Here is a 19,098-nt window from a genome sequence, read left to right as displayed (position 1 = left end):
GATTATGTTTAGGGTATACTGGACACTATAACATCTTTTTACTAGAAATTTAATCACAGTGTCTAACTGCTGGCAGTGTAATTCACAAGATGAACCTCTTAAGCTTGGGACATGTTCAGTCATTCAGCCTCTTTGGGAGAAATTTATTAGTCATATTAATTTTGTGTTAGAAAACTCATTTGTTTTTGAGGATGTTAATGCACTGTTAAACTACTTGCCTGTCTCTTGGAATCTAACTGATGGTCAATGGAAATGGGCCCTCCCTGCCCGTATAGTTGCTAAAAGACTTCCAGATTGGAAGTATGAGTCTTTTACAGGAAGACTTGTAATTCACTGAACTGAAGACCTTATAAACTTATAAACATTTAATTGTGTCACATATAGAAGGCAATTGCATATGGACTTATTTTTAGATATTTGGAAACCTTGTATCTATGTATAGACTTGCCAATAGTGTTTTTGTAGCCAGCACTTTTTTGTTTACTTCTTATTTTTTCCATTTTGCACTATTAAAATAATAAACATTTTTTAAAAAATAAAAAGTCTCCCTGGGAAGAAAGTTCCAGAATTCTGGTGCCACACCTGAGAAGGCCCTCTCCCAAGTTGCTACTTGCCTAACCTCAAAAGGCAGGGGTACCCAAAGCAGGGCCTCGGAAGAAGACTGCAGTGGTCAGGTAGAAACATAGAATCATAGGGTTGGAAGGGACTTCTAGGGTCATCTAGTCCAACCCCCTACACAATGCAGGAAATTCACAACTACCCCCCCTCCCCGCAAATGCCCCAGGTAGGTTCATAAGAGAGCAGATGGTCCTTCAAGTACGTTGGTCTCAATAAATATATGGCTGTAAAGATCAACACCAGCAACTTTGAATTGTGCCGTGAAACAGATTGGGAGCCAGTATAGACGGGCCAAGGAGGTATATGGTCCCTGTGACCCTCTCCAGTCAACATACTGGCTGCAGCATTCTTCACCAATTGAAGTTTCCAAACATTTTTAAAGGACAGCCCCATGTAGAGTGCTGTGCAGTAATCTAACCAGGACCACTGTGGCCAGATCTTTTCTGCCCAGGAAAGACAGCAGCTGGCTAACCAGACAAAGCTGGAAAAAGGCAACTCCTGGCCTCAGCTACCACCAGGAGTAGGCCTGGGTCCAAGAGCACCTCAAACTATAGACTTGTTCCTTCAAGGAAAGTGCAACCCCATGCAGAACAGACAACACCTTAAATCCTGGGTTGGACATTTTGCTCACCAGCAGTACTTTCATCTTTTTGGGATTAAGCTTCAATTTATTAACTTGCACCCACTCCAAAACTGCCTCCAGACACCAGTTCAGGGTTTCTAAAGCTTCCCTGGGATCTGCTGGAAGCACGAGACAGAGCTGAATGCCATCCACATACTGGTGACAGGCCAGCCCAAATCTCTGGATTATCTCACCCAGCGGTTTCATGTATATGTTGAAAAGCACGAGGGACAAGACGGAGCCTCATGGGAGCCCAAAGGCTAGAGGCCAAGTAGTTGAGCAGCAGTGGATCAGCACCACCTTCTGAAACCTATCCACCACCACAAAACACCACTTGCCAATCCCAGGCCATGAATGCAGTCCAGAAGGATACCATGATTGAGTATGGAAACCTGCCGAGAGGTCCAGGAGAACCACCAGCATTGCACTCCCTCTGTCCATTTCCCAGTGCAGGTCATCCACCAGAGCAACTAAGGCTGTTTCAGTCCCATAACCAGGCCTGAAACTAGACTGGAAAGGATCCAGTCTCCTCCATCCATGCTAAAAGTTGTCCAGTTACCACCCATGTAGCCACCTTGCTCAAGAAAGGAATATTTGAGACTGACTGATAGTTATTGGGTCCAGGGTTGGCTTCTTCAGTAGTGGACTGTTTCACACCCTCTCTCTCAAGGCATTAACTACCTCTGATACCCAGTCAGCCAGCCCCCACCCCAACCTCCCCCAGCAGATTTAAGTAGCCAGGAAAGAAAGGGGTCATACAAGCAGGTGGCTGGCCTCAAACCTCCAAGGGAGAATGACAGAAATTAACCTGCAATCCATTAAAGTTGAATTAGTCCAGCCCGTTATTCTGTGGGCTTTATGTCCTTCAAGCAAGTCTTTGAAGGGACAGCATATACACATTTTAAAGAAATAAAGGCATGGATGATCCGAGCAGGGTCTGAGCTGGGGCTTCCCAGCATTCCTTGATCCTGGTCCATTTAATGGCCTGATGCACTCCTGCATGTGGGACTGGGATGTTGGCAAACGTTCCAGTTCTACCTTTTGTTGCTGTCTTTTCCTGATCCTTTGACCAGCTAAAAGGGTGTCCAGTAGCCCAAAGCACCTCTCTCCTCCCAAGCCTACATCACCTTCAAAATGTTGAATCAGAGTTGGGAACAAAACGTACAGACAGACCTGTCAGCCCAGCACAATCCCGCCAGTGGGTTGACGAGGCAAGAGTATCGCCTTGGGCATCTTTAAAGAAGCGTCTTGTAAATCTGGAGCGCTGAGTCTCTTGTCTCCTTAAATGAAGACAACAAGGACAAAGTGTGCAAGTGAAAGCTGCTAGGTTTGTTCGAAAAGATGAAGAATTAAGTTTTGGCATGAGGTACAGGAGTACTACGAAAGACTTCCAGAGTTAAGAACAACAGGCCTGAACCAGGTTCTCAGAATGCCATCAAGGAGGTGAGGGGGGGGGAGGCTAATTTTTTTTTTAAAAGACGGGCTGTACATTTGATTTTGTGGAAGTCTGCCTTCTTCCCTGTGGAGTGGGTGCTGCAGTTGCTCAGTGTTGGAAAAAGGGCTCTCTGCATATGCTTAGATGTGATCTGCTAGGTAACTACTTACTGCTTCTTGTAAAGATAGGCTGTGTCCAAAGATGGCAGTGGGTATTGCTGAATGGGAGTGGTTAAAAGAGGCAGGTGAGGTCAACAGTGTCCACACACACCCCTTTTTACAATGCTGTTACTGCCTGTGAATCTCCTTGTGCAATATCTGGACAAATGGCAAGGGAGCTGAGTAGATCTAGCACTCTACTGCAGCAGGTCAGTTGCCCCACCTCATGTCCTCACAGCAAGGTTGCATGTGTGTCTTCTGATGTTTATTAGGTCGCTGACCTGCCTTAGGGAACTCAAGTTCCCTAAGGGACTGATGTGAAACAATATGTGCTAGCCTCAGTAGTAGATTGGCTGTTATGTGCGCCTTCCAATCATACCTAGCACCTAAGCTGCCTACATTTCCCACACTAAGGCACAAAAAACAGAAATGGACTGCTGTCTTGTTGTTTCAAGTTGTAGCCTGACAGCTCAGGTTACTGGCCTCTCTCGGCCTGCGTTTCTGCATCGGCCACAGCGGGAACCGGGCATGCCTTCTGCCTGCTGCAGAGATGCAACAGATAAGACTCTGCTGTGCTTCTTTTCAGGAGTGGCTGAATTTCCAAAGATAGAATACAGAGGCAAGGCAGAGGCTGAGCAGAAGAGACCAGGCCGGAGGAGTAAATCATGCAGCGGGCAGCCGCTTGTGTTCTGTGGGTTTGTCTGTGTTTTTGTACAGGAATGTTTGAGTGTTGCAATCACACCTTGATGATGCACAATGCATAATTAAATCATGGCATTTTCTTCTGCCATGAGATGTTTGGGCCATTGACTGGTTTAGATGGCATTCAGTTCATGGTGAGCAGCCACAATAACTGAACATTTTTTGTATTTTTGTCTTCAGAGACAATGCGCCTCTGAATACTAGTTACTTACGTTGGGGAACATGGAAGGAGTTTCTTCATGCGCTGCTTCTGGGTTGCCTGGAAGCTAGTTTCCTTTTTTTTTTTTTTTGAAAAATTTTTATTGGGTTAGAATCCATTATTTCCACATTTACATTCAATTTTCCCCAATTTTTTCATCTCTAACCCCCTCCCTTTCCCCCCCCTTTTTGTTGACTTCCAACAGCTTTCCAACCCTTTGTCCCCTTTCCCTTACTTTTATTAGCTTCCTCTATCTAAAACAAATATATATTCTCCATTATTCTAAGCAGTACATCCTTAACTATTTTTAACATTATATGCCCAAACTGTAAGCCTTTGTTTCCATCTTAGATAAACAATTTATCCCAATTTTTCAATTTCAGGTATTTCTATATATCATAAACCATATAGATCATACGTTCGTTTATATCAAACAATTTGACTTATTCTCTATATATATTACTCATTCTATCTTTTTATAATAGTTCTATATATCTCTCCTCACGTAGTCAATTTGACCCATCTATATCTTCAGACATTCAGTTTGGTACAAAACTTGTCAGAAAAAAAAGAAAATATTGTTAGTTAATCGCTCCTTATATTTAGTCCTTATAATTAATTATTTTCTCTATGTTCTGTTTGTTAACCTATATATATCTATATATATGTCAATCTAGTAATCTGACTGCTTATTAATTCACATTTATCTCTTCTCCCCCCGGTAAAGTCTCCCCCCTCTACTTCAATACTTCAGTAGTTCTCAAACTGCCACAGTTTTCCTCCCACCTCCCATTTCTTCTCCAGGTATTGTTTCAGCTTCTCCCAGTCTGTGTTGAACTGCCCTGAGTCCAGATCTCTCAATTTTCTTGTCATCTTGTCCATTTCAGCCATATACAGCAATTTGTAAGTCCAATCTTCAATAGTTGGCACTTCTTGTACTTTCCATTTTTGCGCATACAAAAGTCTAGCTGCTGCTGTCATATAAAATATCAACGTCCTGTGTTGGGCTGGAATTCCCTCCATTCCCAAGTTCAGTAGCAGGAGTTCTGGGTTCTTATTAATTTGAAATTGTAAAATTTCACTCATTTCTCTTATTATTTCCCCCCAGTACTGCCTGGCTACCTCACACGACCACCACATATGATAGAGGGAGCCCTCATGCTTCTTACATTTCCAGCATTTATTAGAAGTATTCAAATTCCCTAGCGCAATCTTCTTTGGTGTCATGTACCAACGAGCCTGGAAGCTAGTTTCCTTATTGCAACCAAGATACAGTATCGGCGAGGCCTTTGGTACGAACCAGCAAGACAGTCGTTAAAAAAAAAAAAGGTAAAGGGTTAGTCAAATTTGTGATACACATTATGAATCAGCAGCTATTCAGTGTGAAGGCCAGTAATGAACTCTCCATGTTCGGAAGCAGTATCTCTCTCATTTCAAGTTACTTAGAATAACAGGGCAAGTGTTTCTGCCCTGCTGGTAAAAACCTCTGGCTGGCCGCTGTTGGAAACTGGACACCAATTATTCTGGTAGTCCAAAGGTCTTAATAAATTCAGAAATGTAATAAATTCATTGAGTTCAGTCTAATCAGGGCCATAACAGTTAAAACAGAGCTAAACAGAGATGCCAGCTTCAGAGGGAGCATATCTGGGAACAAAAACACCCCGGCAGAAGCATCTGCTTAGCGAGCCATCAGGGTGCCTGATGATCCATCAATGGAGCCTCCAGTCCCAGAGGCAGCATACCTGGACACCAGACTAGCTGAATCCCCTGGTCTGGTCCAGTGAGGAGGCATGCCAGGCACAACGCCCCAGCCTCCATTTCCACAGCAGGCCACCCCTGGAAAGGTCCTGCTGGCCTATCTTGCGATCCCCGCGCAAGATCGGCCGGCTGGTCCGCCCACCCCGCCAGCTCCCTCCGGCGCGAGAGCGCCCCCGTTGCCCGGGAGGCCGCCGGTTCCGACGAGCAGGGCAGCCCCCCACCCCGCCCCGGCCGCTGAGTGACAGGCGCGCGTCTCTCCGCCGCGCGGTGGCGGCCGTCCGGCGCTGCGCTTCGCCAGGCGCCGAGAGCTGCGGCGAGGGCGGCTGGCAGCGGCGTGACGCGCGCCCGGGAGGTCGAGCCAGCTAGCCAACCGAGCGCGCCGGGCCTGAGCGCGGGCTCGCCTCCTCCGCTCCCCGCCCGCCTGCCCGCCGGCCGGCCGGGCTGAGCCGCTGCGCCCCCCGAGCCGAGCCCCCTCCCCGCCCAGCCGGCGGCGCGTCAGGCGCGAGAGGGAGAGGAGCGCGGCGCGGCGAGGCCGGGCGCGCTTCTGGGCCGCCGCCGCCGCCGCCGCCTCCGTCTAGCATGCTGGATGTATGGACAGTCTCGCCGAGCAGAGGCTGACAGCCGCCAGCCTCCCCGCCGGCGCCGCGCCGCACCTGGAGCACTACAGCGTCCTGCACTGCACCATGACCCTGGACGTGCAGACCGTGGTGGTCTTCTCCGTCATCGTGCTGCTGCTGCTCGTCAATGTCATCCTCATGTTCTTCCTGGGCACCCGCTGAGGGCCTCGCCTCGCCTGACCGGCCCGCCCGCCGCTAGCCCCGCCGAGGGCCCGCAGAGACGCGGCAGGGCCTGCCTGCCTGCCTGGGAGCCGGCTGCCGCTGGTCGCATCTTTCCGCCCGTCTGGCCCCTTAAGCATGCCTGGCCGGGGAGCCGCTTCCGGAGCGAGCGACTGATTGACTGCGGGGTTTTCCTGAACAGCAACGCTCTCCGTATCTATCTCGAGATATATCCGCGCCTGTGGCTGTTCGGAATAAACGCCTAGACCTCCTGTCTGGCGCAAATGAGCCCTGAGGAGACTGAGGGAGCAATCCTAAGCAGGTCGACTCAGAAGTAAGTTCCATCTTATTCAATGGGGCTTACTCCCAGGAAAGCGACCTTAGGATTGCACCCTTAGGGGAAACAGCACTTTGCCTCATAATAAGCACAGGTTTTTTAAAAAAATGTAACTGTTTAAAAAATCAGCTCAAGAAAAGGGCACTAAAATACATTGACCATCATTATGGCCATACAAGCCCTGCTTCAAAGCAAACAAATGAAAAGGCAAAATTCCTTTGGGAAAGGGGGAGCCAGGCTACAGAATGGAAATGCAGTTGTAGTCCTTACCTGGTGGTGTATATCTGAGGTGGAGGTGGTGGTGGGGGGGGATCTGTGCAAAGATAGAAGGTTTAGCTGGACTTCAAGAGCCTGCCCTGATAAGAACCAGGCAAGGCTTATTTATTTATTTCTGTTGCCTTCATGGTGTGACTTGAATCCTCAATCACTTCAATGCCAGCTTCAGCTGCTAGTGAATTCCCATCTTTGCAGCCTGGAAAAAGAATCCTTGATGATGATTATGATGATGATGATGATGGTTTAAAAATATATGGTTTTCTTTTAAAGCCATGACAGAAGCTTGGTTTGGCTGCATTGTGGTGGGGGGAGATAAAAATCTTTACCAACCAGAGAGATAACAAGATTCCAATATGGGTAGCTTAGACTGACTTGATTGCCATTGATTTTCTTGACAATGAACTGCTAAATTACATATTACAAGATAGAGGAAAAGGTGATCACTAGTTACTGACTTCAAGTCATGGAGGGGGGTGGAATTGTTACATGAGGGATGACGGTGGGGGTGGGGAGAGAAGGGTACGCATGCTGCAAGCTGTAAAGTAGAGCTAAAGCATACAGAGTCTGGACAATATATTTGCAGTGTGTGTGTGTGCTTGTTGCCTTTCTGCTGTACTTTAGTTCTTATTTTCCTGGAGAACAATGTTTGGCTTTAAAAAAATCCTCTAAAACACATTTTGCAAACATTAACTTCCATGATGATGTTGCTGGTAACCATTTCACTGATAACATAGATAGTCTGAGCCAATTCCCCAGTTCACATTACTATTCCCACATATTCATTGTTTGCTGTATGTATGTGCGTGTGTGTGCACGCTCACACTCGTGCATGCATGTTGCAATTCTGTGCACATTTTTACATGATCAGATGCTGGTATTTGAAATAAACTCAATTTGGCTCTTGAACTGGATAGAAGCAGAAAAGACAAGGTGGAGTAAGGTAACGGAGGCAGATGCTGGCGGTTGGTTGCTGTGTTCTGCTAGAGTTATGGAGTAAGAACATAGGCAACCAACTTTAATATAGTTGTAATGGGAGTAATACCACTGTTTGTGCTTAATCTGTAGCTTGAACTTCCAGAGCTGACCTGCTGCTGGGAATTCTTCTCATTCACTTTGTAGAGTTCCCAAGGAACAGGTTGCCATCAGCTTCATGAAGTCTGGATGGTGTTTTGGTTTATTCCTTTTTGAAATCCCCAGTGAAGTGTGATTCCCCTCCGGAGTATCTAGTCCCACCAGTTGGAGGGAGGTGTAAGCAATACGTCTGAATACAGATTTGACCCCAGAGTATTCAGCTGGATTTTTCTTAAGACTTTTTTGTCTTAAAAATGTTGAGCGGTATAACTGTGCAGAGGGAACAGAGGGAATGGAGAATGAGTCATAGCAGGAAGGAATGGATAGAAAAAGAGATGGCTTGAAGCATCTCGGAATGTTGTTTGTGTCTCTGAGGCTAGATTTGGACACGTAGGCTTATCCAAAAATAATTTCTATAGCAGTGCTTGGCAACTGGCAAATACCACCACCTGAGTGAATCACATTTCTCCATGTAGGGACTTTGCTCTGTGTGTGTGTGTGTGTGTGTGTGTGTGTGTGTGTGTGAGAGAGAGAGAGAGAGAGAGAGAGAGAGAGAGAGAGAGAGAGACTGAACGTTTTGGTATATGAAGCATTTATTTTGACATGACTTTTGATTTCTGTTTTAGTTTGGGGTTGCATTTAAGCAAAATTAGAATACATTTTGGAGCAAAATTAGAATGCATTTTGGAGCTGCAATTCGAGCTGTAGTTTTAGAAAATGGCAGCAGGCACCACTAGACCAACTTGATACCTATACTAAATTCAATCTAAAAACTGGCTAAAATTCATTCTAGACAAATGATGACAGATTCATGTATACTGTCAGACTACTTGGAAGTGAATCGGGGAAGGGAGAGGAAAAAACCTGAAAGGCATTAAAAGCAGTAAAATGTTCACGTGTGGATTTAAAGGATTCGTAGTCAGATCATTTGCGTGTTTATTTGGAAGTAGCAAGTCTCACTGAGTTAAATGGAGCTTATGCATAGGTGAACATGCACAGGATTGTAGCCATGCATTAACTCAGACTTAAGTGCAAGAATTGTCAATAGGTATGCAAGAAACTCCTGGATGGCCCAGGCTAATCCAATCTCCTAAAATCTCAGAAGATAAGGAGGCTCAGCCCTGGTTAGGTACTTAGATGGTAGATTACCAGGAAAGTCCAGGGTTGCTATGCAGAGGCAGGCAACAGCAAACCACATCTGTTTGTCTCTTGCCTTGAAAACCCTGCCGGGTTGGCAGTACTTTCCACCCCCAAATAAATTAGGATTGAGCCTTAAGTTTCTTTCTTAAACAGTTATATCCTTCTATACCCAATTACTTCAAGAGAGTTAGGAGCCTATAACTCTCTTTAGGATTGTACTGTTAGTCTCTTTACACTAACAAGTATAAGATGCCCATGACCAAAGGTTTGATGTAGCTGATAATTGTATGTGGGGTGAAAATGATGCGAACAACACTATTATGCAGGTGATAAATTTGATTCAGGCTGAGTACTATGAGAAGAAATCTACTTTCGTAGTGATGAACTGCGGAGGTTGGCCTAGTTTTTAGATCCATAATGCTTCCATGTATTTGATCCTATATAAGTTCACTTGCAAGGAAGTCTTACTCCCAAATAAGAATCCAGGCACAGGATGGCAGCTTACAAATGGGGTCCAAAGTAGACATACCTGCTCAATTAAAGTCCTGATTTTCAAACTGGCTTCTGCAACTGCACCTGTTGTATTGCACTTGGAAATGGGAGATTCACAACTGCAAAGGCTTTCTAAGTAGCTGATAGGTAAGAAAGCCTCATTAAAAGTGAGGAAGAAGGCCTTTAAGAGGCTGCTGCTTGGCAGCACTGCAGCAGTGGTGAATGGGTCTTCTTGCTTGCACTTTGCCAGATGTGAATGGCAGCCTTACACCTGGATCATGCAAACATAGTGAGCGATAGACTTCACTGACCTCTCTTGCGCTTTTTGGCAACCCTGGAGGATTGTTGGTGGTGACCAGGGTCATCAGAATTTTGCGTTTGAAAAGTCACCTCCCCCTTCCCCATGTAAAAATGGACCCCTTCTTAAAGGTATATTAATCTGTGTGCAGTGCTGTGAGAGAAACAGATATAAGCCACATTGTTATTATTTGAAAGCACATAACAAAAGCAAACTCTCCCGAGAGAGAGAGAGAGAGAGAGAGAGAGAGAGAGAGAGAGAGAGAGAGAGAGAGAGAGAGAGAGAGAGAGAGATCTTAGCAATTGTGACCACGTGTGGGTTATAGATGAAAGCCCTAAATGGCTGTGTGCTTGCTTAAGCAGCATTCAGTGTTATGTGCTACAGTATCCAAGAATAATGCTGCTCTATGTATCTTAGCAACCTCTGCATCACTCAGTACATTAAAAAATATCTCAGTTCCTCCTGAGCAGCAATCCCATTCTTAAAGCTCCAGGTATCTCTTAAGATAAGAGAAGCATAGCTACGTTTCCCCCCTCCCCTTAATGGCCAGAAAGAATTTCTTCACCATACCATTTGGATCCTGTCGTTTTCATGCTGATAGGATGGATTGTCATTTTGTTATTCAAAGATCCCTTTTGTGTCATCACTAAGCCCCCCGCCCCTCCCCCGGCCACGGCTCATTGCAGATTTCACTTGTCGAGGTGAATGGGGGGAGAGAGGGGGTGCTGCTCTGAGATTTTCCTGATGTTTTTCAGCCCAGCCATTGGGGGTGGGGGATGGGGTGGGATGTATTTATTTATTCCTTTACCCCTTGGCTGGTAAGGGTGACTAGAAAGTGTTTTGCTCCCCTGGTTGTTGGTAGTAAATAGAGAAGCTGACTGGTCCCCAGGGGAAAGGTTGGTAGCGCCACAGTAAGGTGCTTCTGACATTAATAGCTGCATGTTCAGCCTAGTTCCTGCTTCCACCACCAGCCCTGTCTCTTTTCATAATGTGGTTATATTTCTCTTTGGATCAGGTATTCTGTACACAGCCCAGCTGCTGTGTATAATGACCGAAGGAAAATTTCAAAAAATCAATGTAAGTTTTTTTTTTTAAAAAAATGCAATTTATTTCAGTTAATAGAAGCCACATTTTATGGTTCCTTTGTTTTTTCTTGTCTTGTCGTTTTCTTTTTTTAAAAAAATGTAATGGATGCTGCTTGTGATGAGAGAAAATGCTCTTATATTCTCTCATATTCTACTTGCCTGCCTGCCTGCCTGCCTGCATGTATGTATGGGCATGTCTCTCTGATTGTGCTGTACTTGAATGTGAAATGTCTTGTGAATGATGCGTTTATGTAGAGGAGAAGGAAGAAAAGGAGCAAGAGGTTTCTCTTGGTATATTTTATTTACCGTGTATACATTTTTCCTTTTCAAACTGGGTACTGTAATATTTTTTAAAATGCATTTCAGCTAGTAGCGTATGAATAGAGAATATACCTCAAATATTGCTAGTAGCTGATATAGATTTAATAATTCCACCGTCTGACTAATGTATAGATCTGTTGAAGAGATGATGTGATTTTATTTATAGCTGTTAAAATTGGATAGTGGAGTCCAAGGGCTTGTTTGCCCCTCAGTTTCCTGTGGCCAGGAAGGGGGTATTAGCAAAGGCTGTCTGCATGTGTGTAAGTGTGCGATGAATTCTCCTCCATCAGGATAACACATGGCATCCAAACTCAGAAAGCTGATGTGCCAGTGGCCAATCTCAGCCAAAGCATCAACGGCTGGATTTTTAGTATTCCTTTCAAAGCAAATGTGGTGCTGGGCTATGAGCTGCTGTGATTTATATGCTGCTGCCTAAAAATAGATGCTCTTGGAAGGAAAGCCACTAAGAGATCTTGCACTTCTTTATCCAATGCACTGGGGGTGAATTTCCTGTGACACTTGGCTCCTCTTTTGGCAAGAGCAGAAGGGTTTTATCTTCCATTTCAGGGAACCTGCAGATGGCTGAGATTTTTCCTTACCCATCTCTCTCCCCTCTCCCAACCTTTTTGAGACCTTTGCCTGTAAATCCTAGCATGCCATTGGCAGTGATTTCGCTAGCTGTCTACATCCCTTTTGAGGAATGTCATTTTCTGCATAATAAGACAATGTGGTCTGCTAACGTTGGTCGGGAAAGCAGAATGGCCCCAAGGAACTTCTGTGTGTTTCTTTGCTGGAGAGGATGATTGAAATTAAGGAAGAACTCTGGGATTTAGGGGATGCTCGTGGCAAGGGACTTAACATGAGGATTAGGGTTAGATGTTTTCAAGACTGGCTGTGTGAAGGAGGACGAGGGATGCTCTGGGACTGTAACCAAAACATGTAGATTCATGGGCCAAATTCCATTTTTGAACTTTGTGCAATTATTTTATAATTGTTAAAGAGATGTGATTCTGTCTGTCTATTGTTTTTATTTATTCATGTCATTTATAGTATGCCTTTCTCACTGAGACTCAAGGCGGATTACACTGCATGAGATTAGTACAGTCAGTGTCTGTCTGTCTGTCTGTCTAAACTTTTATCCTACCCTTCCTCCAATGGCCCAGGGTAAAACAGCCTTCAGTGACGGGGGAGCTGCTGGTCACAGTGAAGTTAGATGCGTTACAAATTGCCTGTTTGGAGGCCATTTTTAATGAATCAGTCTCCAATGCAAACTGTAGGTCCCCTGCCATGCTGGAAAGTGACATCATTTTCTGGCATGTTGGGGGAGCATGTGGGAAGTAAGTGCCCCACTGCCCCCACCCCCAGTTTGGCTTCTGGGGGTGCTGACAACCCTAGTTCCACGGGTACCCTGCCAAGTCCGTCTGGTACCACCTGTATGAGAACGAAGTTCACGGCACAATCGGCTGCTTACGCTCTCCCTTCTGAAAGCCCACCTAACTGTGACTTTACCCTCTTGTGATGGATTTGGGGGATCTCTAAAAGTCTATGGATCTCCATAGACTGCCACTGTGGTGTTTTGTCCAGGCTGTAGCTGCATCAAGTCAGCTGTTGGTTAGCCCGACTGAAGTGCCGCCAGTCCTGCTTTTATAAGATTGTGCTCTCAGGATGTTAATAACAATATAGTGCCACCAATGGTGCTTTCCACAGTGATATTAAAAAGACAGGTCCCTGTCCTATGGTGCTCACAATCTACATTTCAACAGAAGAGAAGCAAAGGAGGGAGATGAAAGGGGGTGGTGGTGAAAGGACAACCTTGATCCCTGGTTGGTAAAATCATGCTGGGAGAAGGTGAAGGAGCCAATTATGAATATTATCAGCATCTCATTGAGGCAAGGTATTCTTCCTAGAACACTAAAGTAGACAATTAGTCATCCTCTGTTGAAGAAAGTTTCCTTGGGCAAAAAGATGTGTGCGCTCTTTCCTGCCCCTGCTACTCTGGTCCTGCCGTTGCTCAATAAAGCAATGGGAGCAAAGCTGGAGGGGGGGGGGGACATTGCATGATGCTGTTTACGGTAAATAATTTACCACAGTCTCAACCTCCCAAATGCTCCTGGCTGGCAACTCCAGCAAAGCAATTTCAGGGTTTCCTGAATGTTTCTCTGCCCTTGATCATTTTCTGCCTGGCTTCAGGCCCAGCGTTGGTTGTCATGGTGGACAATCTCTGTTTATGTATGTTTAAGTGTTGTACTTCCCTCTTACTGTTATTGGATCTCTCGGCAGCCTTTGACGTGGTCAGCCACTCAGTACTGATAAAACATGTGGAAACAGAATTGCAAGGAACAGGATTCAAACAGTTAAATGTTGTTGTGGAAGGTTGTATCTAAGGAGTTTGAATCAGCAATATGGAATCTCTCTTGAGGGATACCAAGATTTGCCTTCAGTCTATAGCTTTGGTCTGTAGCTTTGGAGGGGCAGTTAGTCATCAATGTGGACACCTCTTTATCTAGGCCACTGGAAGCAGCCATCTCCATCCTGGGCCAGTGTCTGTCGGCCATGGTCAAATGGTGAACAACTTGAAGTTGAATCCAGATAAGACAGAAGTTACGGTGATCACTAACTGAAGTCAAGCGGTCAAGCGCTCTTCACTTTTGGCGAGATAAAATTATCTTTGACTGTGAGGAACTCAGGAATGCTTACAACTCTGCTCTTCTGATGGAGAAACAGATCCATGCACTGGTCAAAATCATGCTTTATTGTCTCCATCTAGTGCAGAAACTGGCCGGCTGTTTGTACTCAGCCAATCTGGCCATACTGATCCATCCATGCCACATTGCCACAGTAACTTCAAGGCTGCATTATTCTAACATGCTCTCTAACATGCTCTTTATGGGGCTGTCCCAAAGATACCCTGGAAACTTCAGCTAATGCAAACTGCTGCAACGTGACTTGTTTATTATCTCTAATCACCTGCAGTTCACACCTTCTTAAAAGAATATTGTGCTGCCTTTTTATTGGTTTTCTGGTCCAATTCAAGGTGCTGGCTATCACTTAGAAAGCTCTTCAGAGCCATATATCTTCAAGTCTGACTAGACTCTTGGGCAGAAGCTTCATTCTTTGGATCTTTAGCGTGCCAGTGTGCAATGAACCAGAGTTTTATCTTCGATTAATCCTATGTTGTGCACTGGCTTTCCTGAGCATGTAAGGAAGACCCCTTTGCTGCTAGTATTTTGGTACCACTGCAATGCTGTGTTATTTAGAAGGGACTTCCTAGTAGATGGGTGGCCACTCTTAGAGGGGACTTATAATGACTAATCTTTGGTGGTTTAACCCTACTTTAATTGTTATCCATGTGGTTTTAATTGCTATTTGGTTGATTCTGAATGTCCTTTGGATAACATAAGCAGCTTTGAGTCCTTTTTAGGAAGAACACAGGCTAAAAATTCCGTAAATAAATAAGCAAGTAAATGGGATTAGTATTGGCAAATGCAGTTACACGGACTCTGGGCCTTACTGCTGATATTGTAAGATCCACCACTATTTTTCCAGCAGAACTGACCTTTCCCCTCTCTTAAAATCTGTATTCCGCTACAGTAAATGCCATTGGAGCCAGTGGGATTTATTGCTGAGTAAACTGCATACAATTAGATGGTAGGTCCATAAATATGTTTCACTTGGAATTCTCGTGGAAACAGCCTTCACAGGAAGCTTCCCAATTTTACTTATGAGAGTTTGAATTTAGCTTTCTCTGTTGAGTTTTTGAAAGTAGTGTTGCTTGTGCCATGAAAACAAAAACCAGGAAATGCAATTGCCTGAAAACTGTGTGTAGTATGGAGGACTGCTATCCTCCAGTGAGCAGATATTTTTGGAACATTATCACTATGTTTGGATATGAGTTTCAGAAAATGCATTGGGACAGTTCAGAGACTTGGCTGTTCATGGGCAAGGAGTATCTTGTAAATCATAAAACTTCTGATTTTCTGAATGTGAAGAGCCTAGGTTCTGAAATCCAAAATCCAAGAATGCATGTTCCAGATGTCCCCTGTTTCTGTGACTTAAAAGGAGGTCAACCACAACCCTCAACTGTAATGCTGCAGAAGCTGTTGGATTAAGCTGCATTTGCTCCTCGATTTGGTCAGTTTGGGGATAGAACACCACCCAAGATATAGTGTTGCGAAATCAGAGGGTAGAAGTCATCAGTTGGTATGAAGAAAGGTTGTAGGATTCAGGTGAGCTGTAATTTCTGTTCTCTAAACTGTGCATTTAACCTGGAGCCTGACCCTTAAAACACAACATCCTACTGGATATTTTTCTACCATTGGGCCTCCTTCCTACATAGTCGCCTACTAAGGAAAATGGTATTTTTTTTTAAAAATCCCTTATTTAATTGGAAATGTGGATGTTCATTTTCTGGTCCCTCCTTTGTCCTATTCTGGTGCTGTTTAATCCTGAACCAACCAAGTCAGTCTCCCCAGAGATAGTAACATTGTTGTAGTAGTAAGTTAAATAATTGTTCAGTATACGTTCTGACTGTGAAAAGTGCCACCTAGCTGTAAGGTGTTATTTTGGTTCTTCTCTGGAAAGAAAGAGCAGTGTGTGTTATTGGATTCCTTCTGACATATACCGAGAGAAGCTCCACGTGGTGATCTTAATAATGGAGATCTAATTTATAATGATGATTTTTTTATCACTGAACTTATAAATATGTCTCAGCTCCTGTTTTTTTTATAATATTTAAACGGTGAAACAGCACATCTATAATCCTGAATTTTGGGGACCATTTACTGATATAGTAAAAGTTTACCTCTCCCGCATTTTGATCCCTTCCTCTGTGGAAGGAATAGAACCATAGAATCATAGAGTTGGAAGGGGCCATACAGACCATAGAATCATAGAGTTGGAAGGTGCCATACAGACCATAGAATCATGGAGTTGGAAGGGGCCATACAGACCATAGAATCATAGAGTTGGAAGGGGCCATACAGACCATAGAATCATGGAGTTGGAAGGGGCCATACAGACCATAGAATCATGGAGTTGGAAGGGGCCATACAGACCATCTAGTCCAACCCACTGCCCAGTGCAGGATCAGCCTAAAGCATCTCTGATAAGTATTCATCCAGCCTCATCTTGAAAACTGCCAGTGAGGGGGAGCTCACCACCTCCCTAGGCAGCTAATTCCACTTTTGAACTACTCTGACCGTGAAAAAGTTTTTCCTAATGTCCAGCTGGTACCTTTGTGCATGTAGTTTAAGCCCATTGCTTCAGGTACTACCCTCTGCTGCCAACTGGAACAGCTCCTTGCCCTCCTCCAAATGACAGCCTTTCAAATATTTAAAGAGAGTAATCATTTCCCCCCTCAATCTCTTCTCCAAACTAAACATTCCCAAGGCCCTCAGCCTTTCCTTGTAGGGCTCAGTCTCCAGACCCCTAACAATTCTCGTCGCTCTCTTCTGCACCCTCTCGATTTTGTCCACATCCTTTTTGAAGTGAGGCCTCCAGAACTGCACACAATACTCCAGGTGTGGCCTGACCAAGGCAGTATAGAGAGGGACTATGACCTCCTGCGATTTCGATGCTATGGCCCCTTTGATACAACCCAAGATTGAATTAGCCTTTTTTGCCACCGCATCACACTGACTGCTCATATTTAGTTTACAGTCCACTCTTACCCCAAGATCCCTTTCACATAGACTACTGCCCAGAAGTGTATCCCCCATCCAGTATTTGTGCTTCCCATTTTTGTGGCCCAGATGTAATACTGTGCACTTGTCTTTGTTGAATTGCATCCTATTCACAGCTGCCCACTTCTCCAGAGTATTCAGGTCTTGTTGAATTTTAATTCTATCTTCTTGGGTGTTTGCTACTCCTCCAAATTTGGTATCATCAGCAAATTTAATGAGCAAATTTAATGAGCAGAATAAGGAAAGTATCTCTTGAAGTGTAGCTGATGCCCTCCTGCATGTACCATTTGCATGTGGAGTGTTCCCTGTTTTTTTAGCAAGCAACAAGCATCTTTGGTGGAATATCTTCCCCTCACAGGCATATGTGGGGGGGGGGGGAGAATTTGCCTACCAGGATAAAATGAGCTGTTAAAAAGGACTCATCCCCCATTTCTTAGTATGCCTTTCAACTCTGCTAGGTTTGTGGCAGGAATTACAAGTGCTAGGGCCAGTACTAGGCTTGTTATTTACCTGTACAGAGTGGGATAACCTCTGCCCTCGCCTCCCATCCCCCATCCTTGAGAAGCTGAGTAAGAGAAAGAAAATGGCTGGGAAATGGCCTCCATAGTGACACTCCAGGGATGTCACCATGACTCTGTGGTCTTTACTATAGAAATTAGGAGAAATTCCTAGAGTGTCACTCAGAAGTGATGTCACATCTTCCCCAAACTCCACCTCCCCAGGTGCCACTCTTAAAATCTCCTGACATTTGCTGAAGCAGTACTAGAAACTCTACCCAGTACAATCCTAATGCACAATGGGAGAAAATTAATGGGAAAATCCACACATAAATAGCACTCAAAGCTTTCCCTGTAGTATTCTTTAAGCCTGTAGGCATTTAAGCAGTGCAGTTTCCCCTCCCATTTTTTTTTTCCTTTTACTGTCTCTCACCTGCTCTCAGTAATTCCGTGCTTTCTGGAGAATGCTCTGTCTTCATCAGACCACTTGAGGTTTTTTTCTTCCTTTTCCTTTTGGGTAATTTGGAAGGTCATTTTTTCCCTGTATAACTGAGGAATCCCCCACATAGGCAGCACCTCCTGCCTCCTTTGTGAGTAGTGGTCTGGTTTTCTTGTCTTCATGATTGGCACAAGCCACCCACCCACTTGATCATTAGGTATAGTGAGGATAATGAGAATTATGATAAATGGCCCAAAGTAATTTTTTCAGGGTTTCTTATTGGCTGTGCTTGTGTGCTGGGGATGTTCACAGAGCAGTTTTTGACATCTCAGGTAACTATATTAGCAAGATGAAAGGTTTATTCCTGAAAGAATTAGCTCAATAATTCTCAAAGACCAGATTTTAATGGTAATTTTACTGGCCTTTGTCTTCTTTGGTTTCATGAATCAATGTTAGTTTACCAAAACATCCACATTTCCATGACGTTACTGAATTAATGTAGGAGATCATTTTTTTAAAAAAAATACTATTCTATATTCTGTGACTCTCTCTTTTGGCTGTGGACATTTTATGCTTTCGTGCCGGACAAGAGGAAGATTTCAGGGCTTCAGTCAGATGGTAAGGTGAAGGGCTTGCAGTAACCAAATTCTGAAATGGCACCAATGTTTTCACTTGGCATGGAGTAGGCTGGAATGGTGCATATTTCAACATGAACTTGATTGCCAGAATTTACCTTCCTTGACTCCCTTGATCAGATGAGAGGCGAACTCCTGTCCTGACTGGGTATCTTCCACTGGTCACTGTCAAAGTTTGCATTGGGCAATTGCGAGCCTATGCAGTAGCCGCTTATTCTGCTGGGCTAAGTCGTTGCCTCTTTGGTTCTTGCATTTATGACTTCTGAATGTCAGTCACCATTTATTTAAATTTTATAGAGCAAGAGTCCAGTAGCACCTATAGGACTAACAAAATTTGGGGTAGAGTATGAGCTTTCGTGAGCCACAGTTCACTTCTTCAGCTGTGACTCACAAAAGCTCCTACCCTACCCCAAATGTTGTTAGTCTTATAGGTGCTACTGGCTCTTGCTCTTTTCTGCTGCTACAGACAGACTAACATGGTTTGATTTAAATTTTATGAAATTGCACTATTACACCAACACTACCATTAGATAATATTCCAGTGGCATGGTATAATAG

At 44.4% G+C, this 19,098-nt stretch overlaps 1 protein-coding gene across 3 annotated transcripts in view; it reads left to right on the top strand.

Annotated features, from left to right (window-relative positions):
- ARHGEF9 (Cdc42 guanine nucleotide exchange factor 9) overlaps nucleotides 1-19,098 on the top strand; it is a 408,379-nt gene that overhangs the window by 204,638 nt on the left and 184,643 nt on the right. Inside the window, exon 1 of one of the 3 annotated variants that reach the window (XM_054996024.1) lies at nucleotides 6,318-6,602. The exons of the other annotated variants lie outside the window; for them this stretch is intronic. The gene's annotated coding sequence lies outside the window, so the exon portion shown is untranslated. Of the gene's footprint in view, nucleotides 1-6,317; nucleotides 6,603-19,098 lie in introns of those variants that run through there. 3 annotated transcript variants of the gene reach the window in all.

Source organism: Eublepharis macularius, chromosome 13 (genome assembly GCF_028583425.1).
Source record: "Eublepharis macularius isolate TG4126 chromosome 13, MPM_Emac_v1.0, whole genome shotgun sequence".
NCBI classification, from domain to species: Eukaryota; Metazoa; Chordata; class Lepidosauria; order Squamata; family Eublepharidae; genus Eublepharis; species Eublepharis macularius.
This window is presented reverse-complemented; position numbering and strand designations above follow the sequence as displayed.